General features: G+C 48.1%; 1 protein-coding gene across 1 annotated transcript in view; it reads left to right on the top strand.

Annotated features, from left to right (window-relative positions):
- SEC16B (SEC16 homolog B, endoplasmic reticulum export factor) overlaps nucleotides 1-24,699 on the top strand; it is a 116,787-nt gene that overhangs the window by 69,006 nt on the left and 23,082 nt on the right.

Below are 24,699 nucleotides of genomic sequence, written 5' to 3' on the forward strand. Positions count from 1 at the left end.
TTTCCAGGCAAGTGTTTTCCTTATGGCTCACTGTGTTTTGTTGCCCTTCTGAATCTTGGAGAGTGTTGACACATGGAGATGTTGGAATGTGATTTGGATAATTCCTGCTGCTTGGAGAGGTAGGAAAGGGATCGGCAAGAGAGGCAAACCCAAAGAAAGCCAGTTTGTCACACAGAGAGGCTGTGGCTTGCTTGCCCTGGTTGCTCAGGAGCTCCTGAAGGGCTGATGGAGCACCTGGCTGCAGGTCTTGGTTCCTCCTTGCTCCCTCAGCCAGGGCTGAAGCCAGGCTGGCAATGCCAAGCAGTGAGCAGCTGTCTGGGCTGTATGTGGAGCAAGTTACTCCCAGGGATTAGAGTGATTGGGGTTTCTTAAGGTAAAGACAGCGTGCAAAGCAAAGCAGCATGTCTGGGGACAGCAGAGCTCTGCCACAACCTGCTCTTACCCACAGCTTGTTCTGCACAAAGAGTTTTCGTTGGGCACATCACCTCTTATCCGGCACTGGCCTGGAAGGAGGGCTGGGGAGTGGGCTTGGGGTTGTCTCCTGTGGCTGATGGGGCTGCACAGGAGGTTTTGGCATAAGCATTTCTGCAACCCGAGCCCTGAGGCTTGCTCTGGGGCCCCAGCTAGGACAGCAAGGACATTTTGGTGTAGCCCAAGGCAGCTGGAATCTGGATGAAGGTTGGTGTCAGGCTAACATAGCTCTGGGGCTGTTATTTCTGTGTGGTATTGGCTTATTGGGCTCTGGTGTGTAAATCTCTGGTAAGCTTCAACTAGACCTGGGAGCATCTCCCATGGTGCAGGTCCACGTGTTCTCCTTTTGGCCAGTGTGGGCTGGGTGTTCCGTGCCCTCTGTATTTTCCCATGTCTGCCTAGATTTTAAGGGAAAGAAATGCAGGTGCAGTGTTGGGAGAGGGAACCGTGATGTGTTCTGACCAGGAATCCTGATTTAGCCGTAAGGGTGTGGGGGCCCGTTCTCCACGGAATGGGCCTGCAGGCACCACACAGAGCCATTCCTTTTCGTGTAGGAAAACCACCTGGGGTGAAGGGAATAACAAAACCCCTCTTACAGCCCATGACTCGTGGAGGTGAGACCCAGAGGGATCTTCCCTGGAGATCCCCAGTGACTCTCGGCTGGTGTTGCTCCTCTGGGCTCTGTAGGAGTGGCAGAGCCCAGGGCACTGTGCAGGATGTTTTGGGGGTATCAGGTGTGCTCTGGCCACACTGTTGGTTCTGCTTCCATGTTCCTTCAGATACCAGCCCCAGCAGTGCAGTCCTGGAGCCAAACTGCCCAGACTTTCATAATCCCAGGAAGGAAAGGAACAAATCTCTCACACATGGAGCTCTCCACCGGGGTTTTCCCATCCTCTGCCCACCCTGGTGGATGCTAACAAACCAGTAGATCTAGACCTGCTATGCCTTGATAGAAAGATCTATTTTTAGGGCCTTGATATTTAAAATGATCTGTTAGAATTTCATGCTTAAATAACACTAAATAATGTTCCCTGTTTGCACAGTGTAATTGGAAGAGGCGAATAAACCAAACAAACGGGCTATGACTGAGCTTCCTTAGTATTTTCAGACTGAAACAAACAGCAAAAAACAAGGGCTTAGCCAATTTAACACTTTGGGGGTATTTTCTAGTTGGCATTTCACTTTTTCATTTTCACAGGCCAAGAAACACGAGAGTTCTAAAGAGCCAGTGGCTTCTTGCCAAAGAAAACTCGGTTGATCTTAGATTGAAAAAAAGAATGAAAGAAAAAAAATCAGAAGTGAACTTATTGTTTGTTTTTTAGGAACTGGCAGGGCTAATGACTCTGCAAGTGCCATTGGGATTTTATGCAAGTGCAGAAAAGACTTAGAAAATATTCAGCAAGTTCATTTAGGCTCCTTTCATGCTTCTCAAATCTTGAGGCTTCTTTATTGCTTCTTTATGTCAATTTGGCACTGCTTGATTTCGCTGCCTCCCTCGATGTTACTGCAATGGCATTGCTGTGCTCCGTGTGGAGCAGGTTCTGTGCTGATCACATCCCATGTAACCTGTGTGGACTTTTAGGGGATTGAATCAAAGCTCCTGCCTTTGGCTGACCCTTTTTAGGGATAGGGAGTTCAGGCCAAGCTGCCATTGCCTGTGTGCAAAGCCCTCGGCGTCATTATTTAGGCAAAGTGATTTTGTGATTTTCCTTCTGGAAAACTGCCATCGGAGAGGGAATGTAGCCCGGGCTGATGAAGCTGCTGCACATCAGCTCAGCGGTGTGTCTTTATCTGGCAGGATCCCTCTCTGCCAGGGCTCAAGAAGTGTTTGGACAATGTTCTCAGGCTCGTGTTGGGATTCTGTGCAGGGCCAGGGGCTGGACACGATGGTCCTTGTGGGTTGCTTCCAGCTCAGGTCAGCCTATGATTCTATGATTCTCCTGTTGGAAGGGTGTGAGTAAGTATTCCCTCTGTGTCCCTGTGCTGAGATGCCCCACGGAGCAATGTTCCTGCAGGCTCAGGCTGTGGCAGTGATGATGCTGAGACTCCTTAGCAGCCCTGCAACCTCCTCTTGGTTCTTCCCTTTCCTGCCAGTGCCCTGTCCTCCCTCTGTCCCGCCTATCCTGGGGTGAGCAGGCTTCCCCCAGTGCCTCCCCTCCTCCCAGGCTGGCGAAATCCTTCTCCGTCTTCCCCTCCCTGCGCTCCTCGTGAGCCTCAGCTCTGTTTGTGCCCACATTAGCATTTCTGCTGACTGCAAGGATCGGTTTAATTTCATGGGTGTCATTTCCTTCAAGAAATCTCTCTCTGAGCAGCAGCCCGACGAATGCCTGATAAAACATATTTTCCTACGGTAATGATTTTATGGACCCATAAGTCATGAATTTATTATGATCTCAGCCCCTGCTGCTGATTGCTGTAAAATGCAAAGTAATTAACAGCGAGCGGTAGCAGCTATTCCCACCTGGTAGCGTGTTCTTGGGTACGCTGATGGCTTTGATTAAAGTAATGGCTAAAGTGTACAGCCCGGCTGTAAAATATTAGCATGATTAATGCAGTATCCTAAATAAGAAACAAAACTAATGGGCATGGTTTAAGGAATTAAATATATATATGTGTATATATATATATATATACACATTCCTTTCCCACCCTCTAGCTATTGTTCTGGCTCATTTATGCTTTCTTTTCTGTTAAATAATGTATGGGCTGGAGGACCAGGGGCCAGGCTACAGATGCATATTGCAGTTTCATAACATCTTAAGTGCTTGTGTTAATTTTTCACTCCTTCCTCCTCTTTCCCCTCAACCTGCCATCTCCCATCGCGTAGGGGGAGAAAGATAATCGAGTTTCCTGAACTCGGCCTGAAGTCAGATGTGATTTGATTTGGATTGCAGACAGCTTGGGGAAGTGGCTCCGAGGCAGCTTGGAGAGTTGGACGCGGTTTCCGGCCTCTCAGACCAGAAACCCCGGCGCTGTGTTCGCGTTCCCGTGGCTGGGGGTGATCTCCAGGCTGTCTCAGCTGCTGGGAGCCTGTAAGTTTTTTGCACATGAAGAATAACCACATCTGTCCAAAAGCTGCAGTGCTTCTGCTGGGAACAGAATGCTTTTGCTTTTCTTTTTCTCAACAGCTTTGGAATGGCGGTGACTGGATTTGAGTGAAAAATTAGTGGAAAATAAGACCCAAGTCAGATTTCTCCCTGCCACCCTTCCCAAAGCCACGATGAATTTGGTTTCTGGCATTTTCCAATGGGAAATTTTCCAATCAGAAATTACTTCGGCTTGGGTATGAGAGAAGGAAATATGCTTTTTATATATATTTTTTTTAAGACAAGCACTTAGAAAATTTTATTTGGAAATGGAGAAAATATCTGGTTGGAAAAAAAAAAAAGGAAAAAAAAGGCCTTTCTGACCTACACATTTTGATCAGCTCTTCTCTTCCTATTTCAAAAGATGCATACACCAACATCATCTAATTCCCTCTGATCAGCCTCTACCTTTTCAGGTGTATTGATCTGCTCTTGTTTATGAAGCTCCCAACTATTGGAAAGAAGAGTTTATAAATAACTACAGAGAGACGGGATTCTGTATCACAGCAGTTCCAGCTGTTCTGCTTTTTTTTATGGCACAACACATGTTTTTTGGAACTTTTCTTAACCAGGAGGTTGCAAAAGGAAGCTCAGCATGCCAATGTCACTGAGAATTGTTGTGTTGTATTGTACTGTGCAAGTGGTGTTTTCTCCCTCTTGGGACAGAGAGGTTTCTGGGTTTGCTTTTGTAGATAAGATATAAACTCAGTAGTGGCTCTGCTAGTAAATACAAGTAGCCCCAAGCTCTGGAATGTGTCTTGTTGGTCCCTCTGGTAATTTGACAAAGTACCCTTCCAGCAACCTCCTGAAAAGTACAACATGAACAGTTTTGTTGATTCCTCAGTGTCTGGAATAGTGGGAAGGGACACTTTGCCAGCGTTAGTGTGGGGTTTGGACGTCTCACCCGCATTCAGTGGTGGTCAGTCCCAGGAATCAGATGTGTTACCAGGAGGGTGAGGGAAGTTCTCTCTCTAAAATTGCCACTTCTGGAAATGTGACTACCTTTTGGGGGGAAAGGTGTAGGAAACCTCCAAAAGATAAGAGTCTGTGATTTAAAGTACAGGGGAGCTTCCACGCAAGGGGAGATTAATCAGACTGAGATGTGTTGTTTGTGTAGACTGGCAGCTGGGAGAGGGGGATGATCAAGCCAAGTACAGTCCAGAGAGGAGTAGGGTGGTTTGCAGCATCTTGTGATGTGGGTTACCCAGTGAACTCATTAAGCAAATGGTTTAAAGAAAATGAAGGTAAGTTCATTCTCCTGACATGCATAATTACATATATGTTCCACCATCACTTGCTGCTGCGGAGTCCCAAAGAGGAGAATAGATGTGAAGCAGGACTAGATGATCATGGAATAGATCCCTGGGGAGGCTGACTGTAATCAAAGGGTTGGCAGAAGAAGAGAATCATAGATATCCTCATTTGCTTCCCCCTGCTCCCCTGGGGAAGGCTGTGGCCATGTTCTTATGCCTGCTGTGTCCTCTTGTCTTGACACAGGGTCTCAGAGGGCTGGAGGATGTGGTTTGACTGACAGCACTTCCTTTCCTCAGGAACAGATCTTCCCATTCTTCTCCCACCACGTGAGACCTTGTGTGCTGGGTGAGGAAGCACAGGGCAGGTGGTGAAGGAAGGGCAACGATGCTGGGCTACATCAGGATTCCCACCTGGACCATCTGGCCTTGGGGGCGTGGAAGACACAGCAAGCCCGTGGGGCTGAGGCAGTGGCCTGGAGAGGTCAGAGCCCGGTGTGTGGATCTCATGGCAGCCCTGAGCCGTGGTGCTGCCACAGCAAAGCCCAGCCTGTGAGGGTGGTGTGTGGTGCCTGGGCAAGGGGAGGCTGATCCTTTTCATCCCTCGTTCGGGCACTGTTCGAGTCAGCTGCCGCAGTCAGGCTGCGGGGTTGTATTTGGAAGGCTTTCTCACACATGTTAATGATGTTTGAGGAGTAGTTTCTGTGGGAGACCTGGGAGCCAGGCAGCTCTGCAAATCAGCCCATTAGTATTTTTAAAAGAAAACCTCCATCCTATAGGAACTGCTTTGGCCTCTGGAGACGTGCCAGAACTGTATCCCAGACTGCACTGCACCCGCTTCTATTAGCTCTTTCCCTCTCTCCTTTTATCCACCCCTTTTCCTTCCCTCCTGCCTAGAGCTTTCTCTTGCTTTTCTATCCAAAACACACTTTAGCTGTTCCTTTGGAAGTTTGCACAAGGATAGGTTGGCGTTTACTTTTCCCCCTGCCGTCTCCTTTCTCCTTTTGGAGCTAATCACCCCGGTGAAATTGAGCTGTAATTCAGTTGGCAGTGGTCAGATTGAGCTGAACATGTGTGCTCCAGCACATCCCCAGATTCTTGCATCAACAAAAATGAGCACAGACAGGCACAAAGCAAAGGAGAGATTGCGTGGCCTTGTTTAAAACACACTCGTGCAGCAGCGTCAGCTACCTGAACAAAAGCTGCCTGTCTGCTTTTTGGAGGTGGGTGAAAGAAGAGGTTATTTGGCTTGATGTGCACAGCAAGAGGGGGAGATGGTTTCCCCCCTCCTCCCCCCGCCATCTGCAGCCTGGTGGCAGGTAGAGGAGGTTGGTTTGGTGGGGAGGATTTGTAGCTGCCGTGAGTCAGTCAGTGTGTCAGGGTAAATCAAGCCTGACGTTTTTAACATCTTCCCCACACAATGAGGGGGGGCAGGGGGGGGACGGAGGAAGCAATTGTAATTTTATGTCTATATCCTGCTCGACTAATCAAGGTGAGTAAGAGACTTGCCAGCCAGAGGTTTTCCTCTTGTTAGCTTGTTCATTTCTCTGCTTTGCCTTTCCCCTTCCTTTCCTGGACTACTGTAGCAATTTCCTCTGCAGGGAAAGAAAGATCCAGCTGATCAATGCTAGTGGCTTGTAGACAAATGGTTCTTGCTCCTCCAGACTGTCTCTTGTAGTATGTCTCTAATTAGGTGAGTGAAAACTCATGGAAGAACACATTTTGGCAGAGGTTTGACTACCTTTGACCCTGTATCCTGCCTCCTCACTCCTGCTCAGACCCTAAACTTACTGCTAGTCCTGGTGACAGTGCTGTAGTGCACCTTATCCTCTCCTGCCCCTCTTGGGAGCACCTTGTTCAGGTTGGACAGGCCTACAGGTGAACTGTGGAGACAAAGAGTACCTGCATCATGGGGGGGAGGTAATTCCAGGGGATTTCCAGCAGCAGCGTGGCTTTAGGGTTGTGCTTGGTGTGCCTCTTGTCTTGCCTCAGGCACGTGCTGCTGCAAAGCCTCCCTTGTGCCTTTTGCCTTGTTGCCAGCACAGGCTGCCTGCCCTAATCCCAGGCAGGCTAATTCCCTCTGGTGAGCAAGGAGAGGGAGGGAGGCAAAGTAAATTCATAGATAGGTGCCACCCTTCCCTTGCCACAGTCCAGAGTACAGGTGTAACACATTATGTGCATCCTGGTTTGCAAACTGGGATTAACTGGGATGCTCCACCTCTTGCTGGGAGCAATGATCCAGTAGACTGGGGTACCTGGTGGCAGTGAAAAGGCTTGTGCCCGAGGGGAGCACCCTGGCAGCTTCAGAGCTGTCTTCCAGCCGGTGGCACAGGTTGTCTTGAAGGTGAGTGAGGCGGATCCTGCACAGTCCTGAGCTGGGGCTGCTGAGCAGCATTAAAAGCTGCACGCTGGGTCCATGTGCTGGCAGGGCAGGGCAGCATCATTAAAATTCCTGATGTGCACAGAAGTGGACTAAGTCATCAGCACAGGGCAGGGAGCCTCCAAGTTCTGAGTGCTCGTGCTGATTTACACCAGCTAGGGAACTGGGCCAAATCTGTCTCGTTCAATGAATGATCATTCAATTTTTCTCTCTGCTATCAAGCCCTTAAACAAAAGCCAATTGAAATCAATGGGAGACTTTCATCATTTTCAGGGTTATAGGCCTAAAAAATTGGATGCTTGGGGAAAAAGCAGGCCGGGGAAGAGAGAGGGAAGGAGGAATAAATGCTGCTGTAACACTGTGGCTTACAACAGAAACAGATGGAAGTGAGAAATGCTTTAGTTACGATTCTCCGGCAGCGACAATTCAGCAAAGCTGTACATGGAGATGTGTACATTGAAGAGCATCCTTCCTTACGCAGACTGCTCTGTGGGTGCAGCCTGTCCCTCTGTGAATCCCATCTCTGCGTGTCCTATTTGTTTATGTGATTAAGTTCTCTGCTCTCCCATTGCAGTTAAAGTTGTTGTTAGTGGTAAGCACAAGCTCCACAGCTGGCTGTTCCTGCAGAAATGCAGGAAGAAGTGCTGCCTTCTGCTCCCAGAAACCAGCAGGATTTTTTTTTTTCTGCAGTAGCTGGAAGAGGGGGAGGTTAATATCTCATCCAGCCTCTGGCTGTATTTTGATAAAATCCTTTGTCCAATGACTGCAAAGTATTTTGCACATACGGCAGGGTAAATCCCCTTCAGACAGGTATTATCTGGCCTATTTTTACAGCTGAGAATTTGCAGCCTTTGGAGCCATCTGAAGGCACTGCCTTCCCCTTGTGATCTCCTCGGCTGAATGGAAGTGTCAGGATCGGTGCTTCCAAACCCGGCCCCAGTTCCACCACAGTCCTCCAGTGCGCCTGGGCACCGTTAGATCCTTCCTCCCTCAGCCTCCCCATCCGTATCACAGGTATGACAATCATCCCTTCCCCCGGGTAAACATTTCATTATGCCTCGCTGCCGAAGTGCCTTGCAGGGGAGAGGACCTCCAGATCAGTCTGCATTCTCGTTTCGGCTGTGTTTGTGTGCGTGTTCTCTGCTTTGACTGCTCTTCCCTTTCTTTGCCTGCTCATTAGTTCTGCCTGAGTGCAGGACCTCTCCAAAAAATGCAGTGTTGGCAGCAGGCATGAATTCTTAACGCCTCCTGTCTCTAATGACAGAATCCAGGGCCAGGCAGTCAGTTCGCTTGCTGGGAGGAGGAGAGGCAGATGAGACGGTGGCTCTTCCCCTCGTCATGGGGTGAGCTTGCAAAATCATGGGAGGATCTGCAAAATATGCTCAGGTCTTGGACTGCTTCTCATGCTGCAAGGAGAATTGCTTGAGATGGCAGATGGAAAGAGATGCCTCTCGGGCTGCGGAAGGTGTTGAATTTGTTTTTAAAGCTTACTCTGGCCTCTATCTGCTGTTCTACCCAAGCAATCAACAACAGATTTTGGCTTTTGAGCCAAAGCTGAAAATCTCGAGTCTGACTTGCCCAGTGCCCTTTTGTGCTGCCCAACTTAATGCAGATGGAACGTATTAAACCAGTAAAAAAGCCCAAACAAAACAATACAACAATCAATTCACAGAAAAAAAAAAGCCAGGGGTTCAATTTTACTGAATGGGAGAAGGACTTTCCTTAATGGAGAGCTTAAAACTTATTTTTAGTAGTGTTTTCATTGTCTTTCATTCCTATTCTGTCCTTGATTCAAAGTTTCCTTGACTTTTTTGCAGATGCAGCTTTTAACATGAGTTAGCTTTTCCTTTCACAGACTCTTTGTATTTTGTTTAAAGAAGAAGGAAGTCTTGGCAAGTTAGAAGAGGTGGGAAGTGAAAGACAGGTGAATCCTGCCTGGGTGCCATTCTTTCTTGTTTCATTTAATGTCAGGAATAAGAAGAAAAATACCATTAAAAATCTTTGATTTTTGATTTTTAAAAGCCAAACCAAAGAAAATTACAATTTTTCATGCTGGTGATGAAATCCTGGATTTTTAGTTCGGTGTATTTGTGCTGAAACATCATTTGGTGGAATTGTTCTGCTTCTGATGAAATCTCAGTAGGCACTGAGAAAATTTCAAGTTGATTGTGGGATGACCAATCCCTCTTGGAGTTCTGGTTATTTCTTTCCACTTGTCCTGGTCTCTCCTTTCCACTTCCGTCCTTGCTGATGCATTTTTCCACTCCTGTTCATGTTCCACTGAAACTGCCAGCACCAAGACCATTAAAATGCCCATGAGGAATTTCCTTCCTGGATGGACGAGTTGGGTTAAGGTCTTTGTGATTCCCAGAGATGTCATCTTAGCCTGACTGAGTTGCCTCCATTTCACACACTGTTGCTGGAAACTTTTCATTTTTCTGCTCAGAGTACTTCTCTCCACTTCTTCTATAAGGAAAGGCAGATTCTGGTGCTGAGACATTCCTTGTGGCCCGTGGAGGTTGGTCAGGTAGGCTGGATCTCTGCCTGTGTTGCTTGGAGAGTTAATTCTGGCTTTGCAACAGCTGAGTTGAGCATTTTTGCTGGTTTGTTGCTCCTCAGTACCTCAGATCTGGTAAATAAATAGGTAAATAAATTTAAATGGTGGGATTCATTTGGGGAATCTTCAGAACCACAGGTAGATCTTTGATTTAGAGGAAAGAGAAGGTTGGGAAGTATCCTGTCCAGGGATTCTGCTTTCTCTCCCAGTCCCATCTGTGTCCACGGGCCCAGGGAAATGCGCTGGTGTTGGCAGCCTAGTTCTGACAGATGAGTGCACGCTGAAACCTCTGGTGATGGTCTTGGCAGAGTAATCTGAAAACCAAAGGATCTCTGGAGCTCTCTTCAGAGCGCCGTGAAAGCTTCTTCCGCATGAAGCCTATGCCGTAACTTTGGAGACGAGACCTGGCCGTGTCTGGACCAGAGTGTTCAGCAGAAATGTGGAGCCACCACCTTTTGTGGCAGCCTGATGTTCTAGACCAGCTCTGGGATGAAATATCCAAAATCTATCTGTAACGAGGTCTTTGGGACTCTCTTCTCCATGTCTTGCTGGCAGGAAGTTTCCCCCTTTTGTGTGTACCTCCATCCCCTCAAGCAGGCGTGTTGATTCCATATTCCTCTTGTTCTCAGGGGCAGGTTTTAAAATCCTGTCATAATTATTCACAAGCTGTGATTGGAGCCCATGCTCAGAAACCCTTTTTGCATCCAGGGAGGATCTGATTATAATTGTCGCAGAGAGGTTTGTTTGAGACTGATTCTGTGTCAGCTTGAAATTTCTTGATGATGCTCTTTGGGAACGAGAACTGTGCAGGCTTGAGGTCCAGAGAAGGGTGGTGGAAGGGACTTGCAGTGTCAGGCTTGGGGATGGAAATTGCTTTTTCTTCAGAGAAGATGGATATGGTAGGAATGCTAAGATGGAGAAAGAGCAGAGCAGCAGCAACTGGAATTACCTGACTGGTCTTTGGGGCACCTCTGTCTTCTCCACCCTAAAGACTTGAGGAGGCAGCCTGTTTTCTTCAGGGTGGTTGATTTAAATCACCCCTTTTAATCATGATTTAAATCAACAAGCAGGAAATCTTGATTTAAAAACCACATTTTAATCTTGTATTTTAAAGTTCATTTCCTAATGAAACGTGGTTTCTCATTGGTTGGCGTAATTTGGTACTATTTTTGGCACAGCAAAAGGGGACGCGACACCCATACATATTTATTGGTGTGACTGTATAGCTCAACATATATCTAGATCTATGTTCTAACTTTTACATCTTCTTGTTACATTGAAGGATCTATGTTCTAACTTCTACATCTTCTTGTTACATTGAAGGAATGGAAAGCGTGTAATTTCTGATATGTTAGCCACGGCTTTGTTTTTTAGACTTATCTCAAGCTATACGAGGCCAAAAATTAAAATGCAATTAAAAATGCATGAAGAAAGCAGTTAAAAAGTTTTTTGTTGGTAGTTTAAAAGTTTTTTGTTTTCACAGAGGGCTGGAACGAGCCTCTGCAGATAATCTACACCGTGTGTTGGCATTGAGGCAAGATCAATTACACCTCTCCCCTCCACACAGGTGTTTGTTTAACCTTTCCGTAGATGTCTCCAGTGAAAAATTCTGCAACTTCCCTGTATCTGTTCTAGGGAGAAAGTTTTTAATCTTTTTTTTTTTTTTTTTTAATGTCTAAACTTAAGCTTTCTTTGCTCCAAGTTAAATTATTTCTTCTTCTGCCACTGAACACAGAGAACAATCGACTGCTGTCTTAATAACCTGCAAGCTACTGGAAGATTGTTATGCCTCTGTGCCTTAGTCTTCTCTTTTTTTTTTCTAGGCTGAATGAACCTAGTTCGTTTAACCTTTCCTTGCCAGCTCTTCCTAAAGCTGTGATGGTTTAATTTCTTCTCCTCCGGACTGCCCCCTGCTTTTTCATCTCTTTCTGCATCTGCAGTGAAATTACTTTGGGGGTGCTTCAGGAGGAGAAATTGCTTGCCATGCCGTGTAGGCAAACTGTGGAACTCATTGCTGTGGGATACTGTGGATGCTAAAGATTAAATGGGTTTGGAAAGGGTTTAAGCAAAGTAATGAAAGCTGTTCCTGAGCCGTGCGTTGCTGGAAGGCCTTGGGAGATTGGGATAAACAAAGGGTAAAAGGCTATGCTCTGTCTTAAGGTTTCATTGCTGGCTTTGGGGTGCTACCAGCCCTGCCTGGGGTCGTACTGCCATGCACTGCCCTGCATCCATGTCAGGCTGTTGTGATGTACTGGGAGCTTGTCCCACTGCTCTGTTTCAGAGGAGTGCTGGGATGTACCCACGTCTTCCCCTGGAGCTTGTCTTTCCAGCCTTTCCAGCAGCTGCCTTCCAGCTAGCTGGAAAAACAGAGTCCAGCTCTGACTCGAGCACGCTGGGAATCAGAGCCTCAGAAAACCTGGGTGGCCAGCAAGGGGTGTATGAATTTCCTGGGATTTGAATGTTAACCAGATGCTGTTTGAGCAATGCTCTGCTCCTGTGGCAGACGGGAGCGTGGGGTGGTGCTGGTGCCTTTGCCGGAGCACCGCGGTGGTTGCTGCTGCCCCAGCCAGGCTGTGCGAGCTGTAAACAGCCGTCGGGAAGCAGAAACCTCTCTCTTCCCCTGAACTACTGGATTCGACAGTTCTCCTTTTATCTGTTCAGAAAGTGCTGAAGTGTTTCTAGCTCCTCTTCAAAAGCAATTCTGCACTGCCCAGAGGGGGCTGTAATTCACGTGGGGAGACAGGGAAAAAAGATCCTCCCCATCTCAGCAGCTGTGTGTGAACCACGTAAATCCTGACTTCAGCTCCGCAGTGAAATTTAAGTGCAACGGTGGAAATGTGGTGACAAGGACTCTGTGGGTCACCAGCAGGGTGAAGGTACACCAGGAAGCCCTTACTTCTGGAAAGGCAGGGTTTGAGGATAGCAATGCTTAGTCCTGGAGCATCTTCAGGGGTGGTTAAAAAGGTAATTGGAGTCTGACTTTCCTGTTTGCCAAGCCTCATGGTGCTCTGAATATACCCTGTTCAATACCCTGTCATTGAAGGTCTTTAGAGAACAGTTCCTCTTTGCTCCCATCTGTTCTTGGGCTTCCAAATCCCTTTTTCCTTTTCAGTTCACCTAATGGAGGGGAGCACTTTCTCAAAGGGGACCCTACCTGAGTTTAACTCTGCTGAGGCCACAGGAGCACAGCAAAGATCGGGTAGGTTTGCCATTCCCTGGGGGAGAATGAGGCCAATTCAACATTTAAGGGGAAAGCTGGAATGTGGCTTTTGATGGGCTGGGGATCACAGAATCCTAGAATAGTTTGGGTTGGAAGGGGCCTTAGAGATCATCTAGTTCCAGCATGGGGGCATGGAGGTGGATTTAGGCAGCAGTGAAACAGTGCTGATTGTGTTTCCCTCGCCATGGCGGGGGGCCATGGGCAGTGGGGCCTGGGATGGGCAAAGCAATAAAAGTTGCTCATCATCTCCCAAGTGATGGTCCCAAAAGGAGGGTGGATGTGTCTGAAAGGGACTCATCACAGTTATTGCATCTCTTGCACCTCTTGAAAAACATTTGCACTGAGATGTCTTTGTTTCAAGAAATAATAAAGCTGGGCAGCTTGCAAGCCGCGTGCTTGCCTTCTCCCTGGTGTTCCCGTGCTTGGCAGTGCCTTTGCTTTTGCAGAAGAAGTGTGGATTTGTTTTTTAACTCTTGCTGCTCTGTGAAAGAGAGCAGCCAGAGAATGAACAGTTTGGGATTTTGCAGGTAGGCAGGGGTGGACACCAGTCCTCTTTACTCTTGGGTGCTGAAGGTGATCAGAGCTTTTTGTACAGACCTTTATCTGTTGGCAACTTAATTAACTAATGGTCCCAGAAAGCTCTTAGAGAACAATTGATTTTATTCACTTCAATATCGTTATCTCTGTCCTATTGGCACCCAGGCGGTTGTGCAGACTTTTTTTGGGTGGTGAAAGCTGGTCATTGCTTCCTTTCCCAACCCTGTTTTTTTATCCATAGGTTTTTGGATTAGAGATTTAGCTTTAGAGAGAATTAAATCCTCTCTGTCTGTGGCTGTGTGGGGAGCACGTGGCTGCAGCTGGAACAGCCTTAGAGTATGAATGGCACAGGGCAAGGGAAACATGATCAGCATTGTTTCATTGCTGCCTTGCCTCACTGTCTGTGCTCCACACCTGACCCGAGGACACACGTGAGAGCAATACGAGATATCTAGCCCCTTGTCACGTTGTGTCTTCTCTTTGCCTCTGGCCTGAACCTGGCTCTCCTGGTTACTAGTTCTTGCAATTTTACTGGTAGCCCTCCTGGTGATACATGTCACGTTGAACTCCCGTGTCGTGGGTGCATGTGACAGAGAGAATCACAGCCTGGATTTTAATAAAGCTTAATTCCTCTGCCTCCATAAAAATATCTATGTAAGAAGACACAGCTGAGCCCTGAGGTCTAGACATGAGAAGGTAGCAGGAGGATCTCTCCCCAGGCTGTGTGTGTGTATTTAAAGTGCTTTCCCAGTGCAGGGATGTGGACTCCTGGGGTCACTGAGACTTCTGCGATAGGGATTGCTGGGGTGAACTGGGATTTGATGAGAATTGAAGCTGGCTGGGATAAAAAATATTACCTGAGTCCTCCACTTCATACTGGGTTGGATTTTGCATCATCTTTGCCAAGGTCAGAAGAAATTCATAATGGCAGCTAGGGCCAGAACAAACAGCTTTAAGACTTGTTGAAAGTCTTCCCCTTTTCCCATCCCTCCAGCTTCCTCGGACACCTGGTCATTCCCTCTTCCACCTACCCCTCAAGCCAGCAGCTCATCACCTGGCCTGTTAAGCACATCTCCCTCTGGTACCTCTGTCTGTCCCCATTCCCATCGTACGGCATCCGTGACCCTCCTGCCACCGTGGCAGACTCCTTTCCGGGGCTGAGGGTGGCTGGGTCAGCCCCTCCTGCACGTGGTGCTCTGCAGTAGAGGGAGCTGCTTCTTCTTTTATTAAAACATGATCACGTAGGTCAGCACATATGGTGGCATCTCCATACAGGTGAGATGGTGGTCCTTCAGACCTGGAAGTGAGAACCATCCCCTCTGCCCCCACAGATGCTGGGACAACCAAATTTGACTTTCTTATGTGTTTTAGTCCCTTAGTGGGATCTTCTGGACTGCTGGTGGCTGGGGAGATGATGTTGCTTTGTTTGAAACCCAGAAAGGGTCATTTCATCAGTTTGGCTTCCTGTATGGCTGGGTGAGAGCACCCCAGAAAAGTAATGGGCTGCTTTCACGGGCAGCAGCTCATGCTTGATATTTATAGAGAAATGGTTCTTTGAAAAGACCCCATTTTTCAGCCTCTCCTGCTGTTCTCTAGCTAGGGCTGAGCCTTGCTGTTAATAAGGGAAATGCAGACATCTCTTCACAGTAAAAACAAAAAAAACCAACCCTTTGCTTTCCTTCCCATCTTGCCAGGAGCACCCTGCTGTGCCCCTCTGCTTTCTTCCCATCTCACAGAGGGAATGGATTCTCTCTCTCGGTTGTACTCCTCACCAGAGCACTGGTTGCTGAGTGTGTCCATGCAGCCATCCCATATCCCTTCATCTGGCTTTTATTAGCGAGCAGAAAGCAAAGTGCAATGGTTTGGGGGGGAAGGGAGGGGTTTGGAAGACCTGAGGTTAAGTCTCAGTTGTGTTTTGGATTTACTGCATAGCTTTGGAAAAGTCACTCGTGTGCATCAGCTCTCTACCTGTAAGCATCGGTGTGGTCTGACCGACTTCTTCAGCATTAAGTGGTACTTATGTGTTGCTTTTAACCACTTTCCATCCACAGGAGAAAAGAAATGGGTGTTGAAGCAAGGGTCACTTTGAAGCCGAGCCTCAGCCGTTTGTGTTTCTCAGGTGCTTTCAGTAATATGACCCATGCTTTATGTTACAGGCTGCATATACTGCAAAAGGCTATTTTGAGCCCTGGAAGCTTTAATTGAGATCCAGGCTCCTAGCAGTACTTGCAAAATGAGCTTGACACGCTGCACTCTGTTGTTCTAGTGAAAAAAAGGGGTTTCTTAAGGGTTTTGGGCTGTGCTGTGGATAGACGTTTTTGGTCTGAGGTGCCACCAAAAGAACAGGGGCTCTGGCTCTGCGGGACACTTCAGATGTGCCAGAATTCTGATTTCATTTTCTCTCTGGAAAATCACTGGCCATGTAAGAAACTCAGATGAGAAAATGCTTGGTTAAAAACTCGAGGGGCGCTCCATGGCAAACCCATGGGAGGATCCGTTTCCCAAGTCTCCTCCTGTCTGCAGGGGCTGTTAGGAGATTCTTTTATTCTGCTTGAAGCCTACAGGTTTATAAACCCAGGCTCTTCTCTTCAGCTGAGTTGAGAAGAACAACTTCCATTTGAATTCCTTTGGGACTGGAGCTGTCTGTCTCTATAATTCAGTTTAGGAGTGTAGCAGAGGGTAATGGGGGGAAGCCAGGGGAACACCAAAAGGGTTTTGGTTTGTACTGGACTAGGAAAACCTGCATTATGGTGAGGATGGGTAAAAAAATCTCACTATTAAACTTGTGCTGCTGCAGCATGGAAGGATTAGCCCCATTAGAGCTTGTAGTGCAGCATCCCTGGTGTAGGTATGTGGATGAGGAAGGGTCTGAGGACATGACTGGGGTTTTAGGCTTAGCTAAACTAATTGGCTTTGGAAGGTGGAGACAACAGGCAGCTTTCCCTGGGCTGTGGCAACACTCATAAGAACAGGGTGGCATTTCTGGGGCCTCTGAATGTCACTGGTGTGTTGAAGATGGCTTTGGGCTCGTGGCTGAGAGACGCTATCACAGGGAAGCCCACAGTGTCTGAGAGGTTGCAGAACTGAGGCTGGAGAAAACCTGTGCGATGGCTTCTCTGTCCATTTTCATTTTCCTGTGCTGTACTCAGGAAGATTCAAATACTCCAGGGACCTGTTCAGTTCTGAGGCCTCAGCCAGTCTGTAGCTGGTGGGGTCACTTTCACCCTGCGGGTGGATTGGAAGGCTTTCACTCCCTCCTGCACAGGGATCGAAGGGTTCTGCTCCCTGGCTTGTGAGACAGAATGACTGCAGTTGCTGTGAGAGAGCAGGAAATCATCTCTGTAAAACTGTCCAGAAAGCCTTGAATTCAGGTACAAGCCTCATGTTTATAGGAACATAAGAGGAACCATGGAAACTAAATATGGGTCAGAGCACCCGCAAATAGAAAAACCAGAGGCATTGCAGAGTTACACGGATTTCTCTGCCTTTGGATTTGCTGTGGTGGCTTCAAACCTGCCTGGGGTCCTCAGCTCTGAAGAAGGCTTTGGGATCCATAGGAGGAAGGAGTATTTTTGGGAAGGCAGCGGGGCAGAAGACCTCACTTAAGTGCCTGTTCCAGGAGGGGCATGATGCTCAGTGGTACGTAAGATGTGCTGGCTGTGACATTCCCGTTGAGCCCGGAGGGAGATCAGGTACCTGGAGAGGAATGAAGAGCTTTACCTGCATTGTTGAAGTGGAACTTAAACTTTGCTTCCCTCTGTTCCTTTGTTTAGAGCATTACCCTGTGGAGCTCTTCGTGCCCTCCTGGGCCTGTCGCAGTGATTCAGCTGCTCTGCAGTCCTCAGCTTCATCACAGGGACACTTCTTCACCTAGCTGCTGCCAGCATGCTTTTGGCGACCCTGGGTGTCCTGTCAGCTGTTACAGGCCATTAAAGGATTTGTTTCTCGGTGTATGAAAAGGCTTAATTCAATTCTCATTCTCTCCTGGCATTCCTCGGAGGTGAGTGCGTCCCCTCAGCATGAATCCTCCAATGCCGCTAATTGACTTGAAAGTAGCTCGTGTCTCCTTGGAAATGTCACCCAGCCCTTTTCAAGTGCAATTCCAGGCAATCAGGATCAATATGTTTCTTTAGCTAAGGGTATTAGCACATGACTGACAGCCCTGCGGCATTAGCTTATTCATATGGACTTCCAGATGCTCATTTTTCTTCCCTGTCTCAGCTCCAGTCCCAGTGAGGAGGGACAGAGCTTGGAGCGGAGCCATCCCCCGAGCTGCAGTTGTTCCCAGAGCACTGGTGGGTTCTGGGCTGGCTCTCCCATGCCTGCCCCAAATCCATGGGTCGCTCTCATTCCCTGTCTCCCAGGTGAGGTCAGACTTCATTGCCCCATCCGCTGGCTCATCACATCATGGCCTCGAGGTGTTCAGAAAGGAAGGGGCTGGGTTTCTCTGCCCGTGCTGATCAGCGCGGCGCTTCCTTTGATAACAGAAAAGGCATCAGCAGATTTTGGCAGCACCTTTGCACTGGGAATACCGTCAGTGTAGCTATCCCTGCTCAGATCCCTGCCCCCTTGTGCTCCCAGGGAGGCTGCAGTCAGCAGCAGAGGACTCAACTTGCTTTCCTCATCGTGTGGCAATTGTGGGCTGCTCCTGGTGCCCAAAACTCTTGGGGTTTTTGTTATGTCTTCCATCTAGTTAGACATTCTTCTGCCTTCTTGCATTAAAAGTGTTTGCGAATTCATCTTCCCAGCGCCCAGTGAGGAAGGGGCTCTCTGCTTGGAGACAGGGGTGAAAGCATTGGGAAGTTAATTCAGAGGAGCTTACAAAAGCACTTGAGACAGTGAATTTAATCTGAGCCCAGGTGCCCTCTGCTTTCCTTGCCTCTCCTTTAATAAGGATGCCACAGCTGATGCATCCCCTCTGCTCCCCTGGAGAGACCTCCCATCCCTTCTGCACCCCAGCTCTGCCTCTTTCCTTGGGAAGCAGAGGGGAACTCACCCCGCACTTTGGGAAACACTCAGAAGTCTTACAAGCAACAACTCAGGAACAGATCATAGAATATTTCATCTTTCCAAAGGAAGAAGCTGGGTTGCTGAGAGACCAAGAGCCATGTCCTAGGCCAATGACATCTCCCAGGCTTGGTTCTTCCAGGTCCGTGCCACCCTGCTAGCAGTGCTCCCAGCTCTCCAAGAGCTCCTCCCTGGCACATTAGAGCTGCAGGGAAAATGAAGCTGGCTCCCAAGCAGCAAACATTAACGTGCAGAAGAATGAGGTGTGCCGCACTGGAGCTTTGGGAAAACTTTGAGGACTTCTCTGCCGTGCTGTGAATTTGAGCTCAGGGTTGGTGATGGCCCATCATCTGCCCCCACCTGGGATTCATAACTGCTGCCGAGGCAGAGGTGGGGAACCTGTCAGGGAGCTGCTGAGAGCACAATCCCCAAAGGCACATCAGGAGAGAAACAAGACAGCCTGCAAGCTTTAATCTGTGGGTCTGCCTGGATACGTGCAGGTGTGTTTGCATTCCGTCTCCTCTGGAATTAGTCAGTAAGGAGTTAAGGTGCGTGCCCTGTGAGACAGCCAGAACAAGCGCATCCGAAACTCCGGCAATCAGAGGCAAAGCAACAATTATTAACGCCTCGGCATTTAATGTGGCAGAGCGCTTACGCCCCCAGTTATATTGTGTGTTCAACTCCAGAGCTCTCAGATTTGTCAGTCAGCAGGTCTATAGATCATGGCGACCTTAGCATCATGTCAAGGGGCTTCACTCCATCAGGGATAATGAGCATCTCCCACCGGTTTCTTCCCATCATTCATTTGAGATCCAGAAGTTCATCATGCAAATGACAAACAGCATTAATTTTCTGCAAATAATTCCTCCAGATGTCCGCAGGATTCCAGCACTCCTTGCCCAGAACAGTAAAATATGTTTGTCTTCCTCCCTATAATTCATCGCCAGGCCCACAAATCTCCCCAAAGTCTCTATAAACAAAGCAGGAGGCAGAGTGCACAGAGTGCAGAGGATAACAGTTCACTGCAAACATGTCTCCGGGCATCTCTGTGCTGCACATGAGGAAAGGAGTGGTGGAATAGGTCCAGAAGTTTCTTCTCACGTGAGCTGAGTTTGACTGCATTTAGTCTTGCAAGTACAGTGAGTGTGATGGTCTGAGCCAAGCCTCTCACAAGCACAAGTCATTGTGGGAGGAGAAAGGAGGAATTTTTATGGGTTTGAAATTCAGGTCTGTCATTCTGGAATGGCTCGATCTGGAGTGAAACCTCCTGCAAAACGCATCTGCATCACTAGGGGACTCTCCATGAGATCTGTGCTTTATCTTGGATCTGCATCATGCTGTGTTTTCTGATGAGCGCTAAAGCAATTAGCCAGAGTTTGGTTTCTCCAAGCATCTCTCAGCTTACTGGATTCCAGATCCAACCAAAAATACACAAAGAGATGAATTTCAGAGAGATTTGGACGACAGAGCGCAAGAAGTTTTGGCTTGGGTGAATTTGAAGGTATGATGCAGGAATTGGCTCCAGCCAGTGTATCTGGAATAGGGTAGACCCATGACGAGGCAGACAGAAAAATGACTGTATTTTTGACTCACACAAGGGGTCATCAGGCAGCTAGGACCCAATCCAAGGAGGGTGGTGCAAATCCTGAGCTCCTTCCCATGTTCCAAGTAGAGTTCAGAAGAACTTGAGGATACACAGCTTGGCCTCAGGCTTGAAAAGCTTCTGTACTTGAGATTTATTTGGTTGGTTATCTATAAGTGTATGTATTGTTTTATTTGGCTGGACATGGACAAAACCAAAGTCATCCCAAAACCCTTCCTCCTCTGGCTGCTGAGAGCACCCAGCATCGAGCTGGCAGTTGGCACCCACCAAGTGCTAGAGCCAGCCTGGGAGCTCAGTCCTGAGCTCCAGCACGGAAATGGCCTGACCTGGAGACGCATTGAGGACGGAGCCACCAGCTCAGCGTGAGGCTTGCGTGTGCTGGAGGAGAGAGCATCCCAGGCTCTGGAAGATGCTGTGAGGGCCCAAGGCCGCTCTTGCCAGCGGCACAGCAGGGCAGTGTGTGGTGGGTGAGTCACCTTACAGAGAGCAGGTGGGCGTTGTTGCTCTGCTCTTCTCTCCTGTTTCCCACCAGGCTTAACAGGCCCAGCTTTGCTGTGGATTTCTCCTCTCCATTCGCCAGCTCCTGCCAGCCCTGGAAGCACACACCCGCTCCCTCCCTTGCTGGCCTTTTCACACTGGAAGGGTTTTTAAAGGTCCCTCTGAGCAGCAGCTGCTGTGTGGCTTTTTGTTTTTTTTGGTGTTTTTTATGATGGGCTGGAAATTAATTTCTTTTTCACTGGCATTGGACTATCCATTCCCCACGTCACAGTGCAGAATGAGCTCGTAACTCTCTTGACTGCCTCGTGGCTGAATTATGGGGACTTCGGCAGCGTAGCCCAAAGGGTTTAATTTAACAGTGGATGTTGGAGGAAAGCAATAGAGTTCTGACAACTGTCTAGGACTTTTGCTGTCGGTGCACTTGGAAAATTTTTCTTAACATTTGATTGAAAGGTTCCTTGTTTTAAATTAAGCTCAGGACTTCTTGTCCTTTCCACAGATGGGGAAAGGTGGATGGCTTTTCTTTTTTTTCCCGCCCCTTTCCTTTTTGTTTATCTGAAGATTGTAACCACGTCTCCATCCTCTCTAGACTGAGCATCACAAATGCTTTCTACCCCTCCTTGCCAACTGTCTCCTATAGAGACTTCCAGTCACTGTTGTCTGTCTCTCTTGGACTGTCTCCAAATGTTCACACCGTCTGGAAGATCAGCATCCCAAACTGGACAACATGTTCCAGCTGAGTCTTTAACAGCCCGGAAGGCACGCGAGGGTGCCTTGGACTACTTGCACATGAAGTCTCTTCTGTGCTCTGATCCTGGTTGCCCTTGGCATGATCTTGAACCTGTTTTGGGGCAAGTGGGGTGAAGTGCTCTGGTTGCTGTCTGGGCCACCTGTTGTGGTCTCCTTGTCACCACACACAGACACTAATAAGGCCATCTGCTGCAGGAACCTGTGTCTCGGATCAGGGATGCTCGGGTGAGCTAATGTGAAAGGACAAAAGATGCCCGCTGCTTGCAGGAGCTGGAGCTCCTTAGCCCCCCTGCAGATGCTCCTCCATACACTTTCCTTCGTGAGATTGTTCACAGGCTGGTTTAATGTGCCTCTTAATGGTGAAATTGGTGGGGTTGTGAGCACTCTTCTCACAGAACTGTGGAGGAGCCATGGGGAAAGAAACAAAGTCCTTGGTTTTTCCTCATCCCTAGCTCTGCTTTTTTTTGTAATTTCCCCTTAAAGCCATCAGCAGACTTCATGGTTTTTTGTAAGTCTCAGCTCATTTTTTGTCCCCTTAATGAGTAATAACATCTTAAGGGCACTGTCCCATGGCTCTGTCCCTCGCAGGGCAGCACCTAATCCTGTAGTATTTGCTCAGTTGAATGGTCACTGGTTTTACTGGACTTGCATGGAAGACATGGTGTGGATCCAAGTGCAGTTCAGGAGCTGGGCTCTTGCACGAGGGTGATTATGAACTAACAGAATTTTTTATGCTGGAAAAGACCTCTTTGATCATCAAGTCCAACCATTAACCCAGCAGTACAAAGTCCCCCAGGCTCTTGTGGACTGAACTATGGCCCCAAGTGCCACATCCACAGGTTTTTTGAACACTTCTAGGGATGGTGATTCCACCACTTCCCTGGTTTGCCTGTTCCAGTGCTTGAACACCCTTTCAGTGAAGAAATTGTTCCTAATAGCCAATCTAAACCTCAGTTGGCACAGCTTGAGGCTGCTTCCTCTTGTCCTATCCTTATTCCCTGGGGGCAGAGCTTGACCCTACCTGGCTACAGCCTCCTGTCAGGGAATTGTGGAGAGTGAGAAGATTCCCCCTGGGGCTCTCTTTCTCCAGGGTGAACAAACCCCATCTCCCTCAGCTGGTCCTCACTGGTCTTGTTCCTCCTTCCTGGCTTTGGGGTGTGGAGAGCAAAGCTGAGGCATTAGTTGTGAAGCAGGATGGCAGATACGAGTCACGAACAGGAGAGGATTTGATCCCAGCCTGCTTGCTTGTCGGCCAGCCTGGCTGGAGGTGGAAGGAAGGGCAGGTCCAGCCAACAGCTGGAGAAGGTGAGTAGGAGCCCTCACCCTCCTGAGGGAAGGAGGGACTGAGATCCTTGAGTTGTTCTCCCCCTGTTCAGGACTGGGCCTACAACAGAGCATGGATCTGACACACCCTGAAGACCTTTCAGCATTCTAGCAGTAGGGGTGGAAATGCAGATGTGTTGTGAGGCTCTGGTGTAACTCCTCAGGGGATGCTTGTGTAACACCTGTCGCAGTGGAAATGACCAGAGAACCTGCAAAATCCCTCTTGTTTCTCCTTACCCCAGCTGGGTAAGGAAATCAGGATAACTGGCTTTTCTCTTGTCTTCAGCAGTGTATTTGAGGCAATCATCTATTTCTGGCAACGCTTGGACACTGTTTGCAGTCCAAATACTGACGAGTTCTGTGGGACAGCCCCTGTCTCTACCTCAAACTCATCTCCTGGAGTCAGGCGATTAGATGAGACTCTTTTTCATCTAAGTGCTTTTTCTTTTGCTTTCTAATCTGTGGAGGGAAGCTGGCAGATATCATCTTTGAAGGTAAGGAAAATGGAGCCAACGTTTTGTATTCCAGAAATCTCATTATTTTCCCACTAATATGCTGATTTTGGATGCTTGGGGTTTGGCAGTGGTGCAAGGGTCATTGCTGAACAAAGCAGAAGCAGGTCCATCCTGGAGGAGCCTGTCTGGGTAAAATACACATTTTCTACGGGTGGAAAACATGAGTTCTCTGGGTCATGTCAAGGAATGAGGCCTTGTGGGTAATTTCCCTTTGGCTCTGACTTGATGAAAGCTTTTACAAAAGGAAAAAAGTGTGTTTTAAGAAGTTACTCGATACTTATCTGTCCGGAGTGCTTTTCCCAGGCTGGATTTGGGGAGGGATTATCTCAGATTTTCATTTAGTTCTGAAATCCTGGGTATTGGTTTTATAAACTAAAACCCCTTCGCAGCAGGTTGCTTGTTCTGTCTTGTTGTTTTAGCTTGATGCCTAGGAAGGAATTTAAATTTCCTGAACGGATGGGGCCTGCGCCTCGCTGGGGTAAATCGGTGTCGTTCAAATATTTAAAGGCAGATGCATCAATACTGGCAGCTGAGGATCTGGCTTACTTTGATTAAAATCTGATCAAGATTACTCAGCCTTGCCAAGGGACTTGGATTACCAGTCTATAAAAAGAAGAGGAGGAGAGGAGAGGACATGAAATATAAAAATAATCCAATGAAGGACGTGAATCTAAACTCACTGCAAATTGAACAATAATGAAAACATCCTCCTTAAGCAGGTGGAGGGCAGCAGGGCTTGCAGGCAAGCAGGGGCTTGGAGCTGGGGTTCAGGTAGAAATACTGCCCTGGGGTTTCTCGTGGGCATGGCCTCATCTTTTAAAGGCAGATATTTTTTTTTCAAAGGAGGGCCTTGCTCATTAAAAAACCCCCAAGGAAGCGTTGCAGGAGGAGATGTGGGTGACAAATCCTTCGGAAAATCCTCGCCTCTGCTTCCTCAGGAGACCTGGGCTAGTGCCAAATCTCACTAGAAAAGGGGTGATTGAAGCTGAGGAACAGAAAATCAACTCTCTTACAGACTTCAGAATGTGAAATGTGCTTTTGTCTTTAGGGCTTCTTACAGGGCTTGAATTTCAACTCTTCTCTTCCATCCCAGCGTTTTTTTCACCCTGGTTCTTCATTATCTTTTAAATGTAAAGCATATTCAAGGAATGTTACTATGCCATGGGATTAGGCTTGATAGGCAGTGACTGATGGGGACACTGCACCAAGCTCATTGCTTGCTGAGCCATTTCAGGAGTCTCTCCAACCATTTGGCACGTGTCTAGGTTTCCCAAGCTTTCTTATGCTTATGGCCTCCAAACCCTGGTCTAATGGGAAGTGTCCCTGCCCATGGCATGGGCTTGAAAGCAGATGATCTTTAAGGTCCCTTCCAACCCCAACCATGATTCCCTGTGCTCCTGTGAAGTGCCATAGCTGTCAGTAGGGCAGGCACACTTGGGTCCTAAGCTTGTTGGTTTTTGAAGCCCCCAAATCCCTGAGGTCTGCAGATTTTTCCCTCCTCT

This window comes from Aphelocoma coerulescens, chromosome 8, assembly GCF_041296385.1.
Source record: "Aphelocoma coerulescens isolate FSJ_1873_10779 chromosome 8, UR_Acoe_1.0, whole genome shotgun sequence".
Lineage (NCBI taxonomy): Eukaryota > Metazoa > Chordata > Aves > Passeriformes > Corvidae > Aphelocoma > Aphelocoma coerulescens.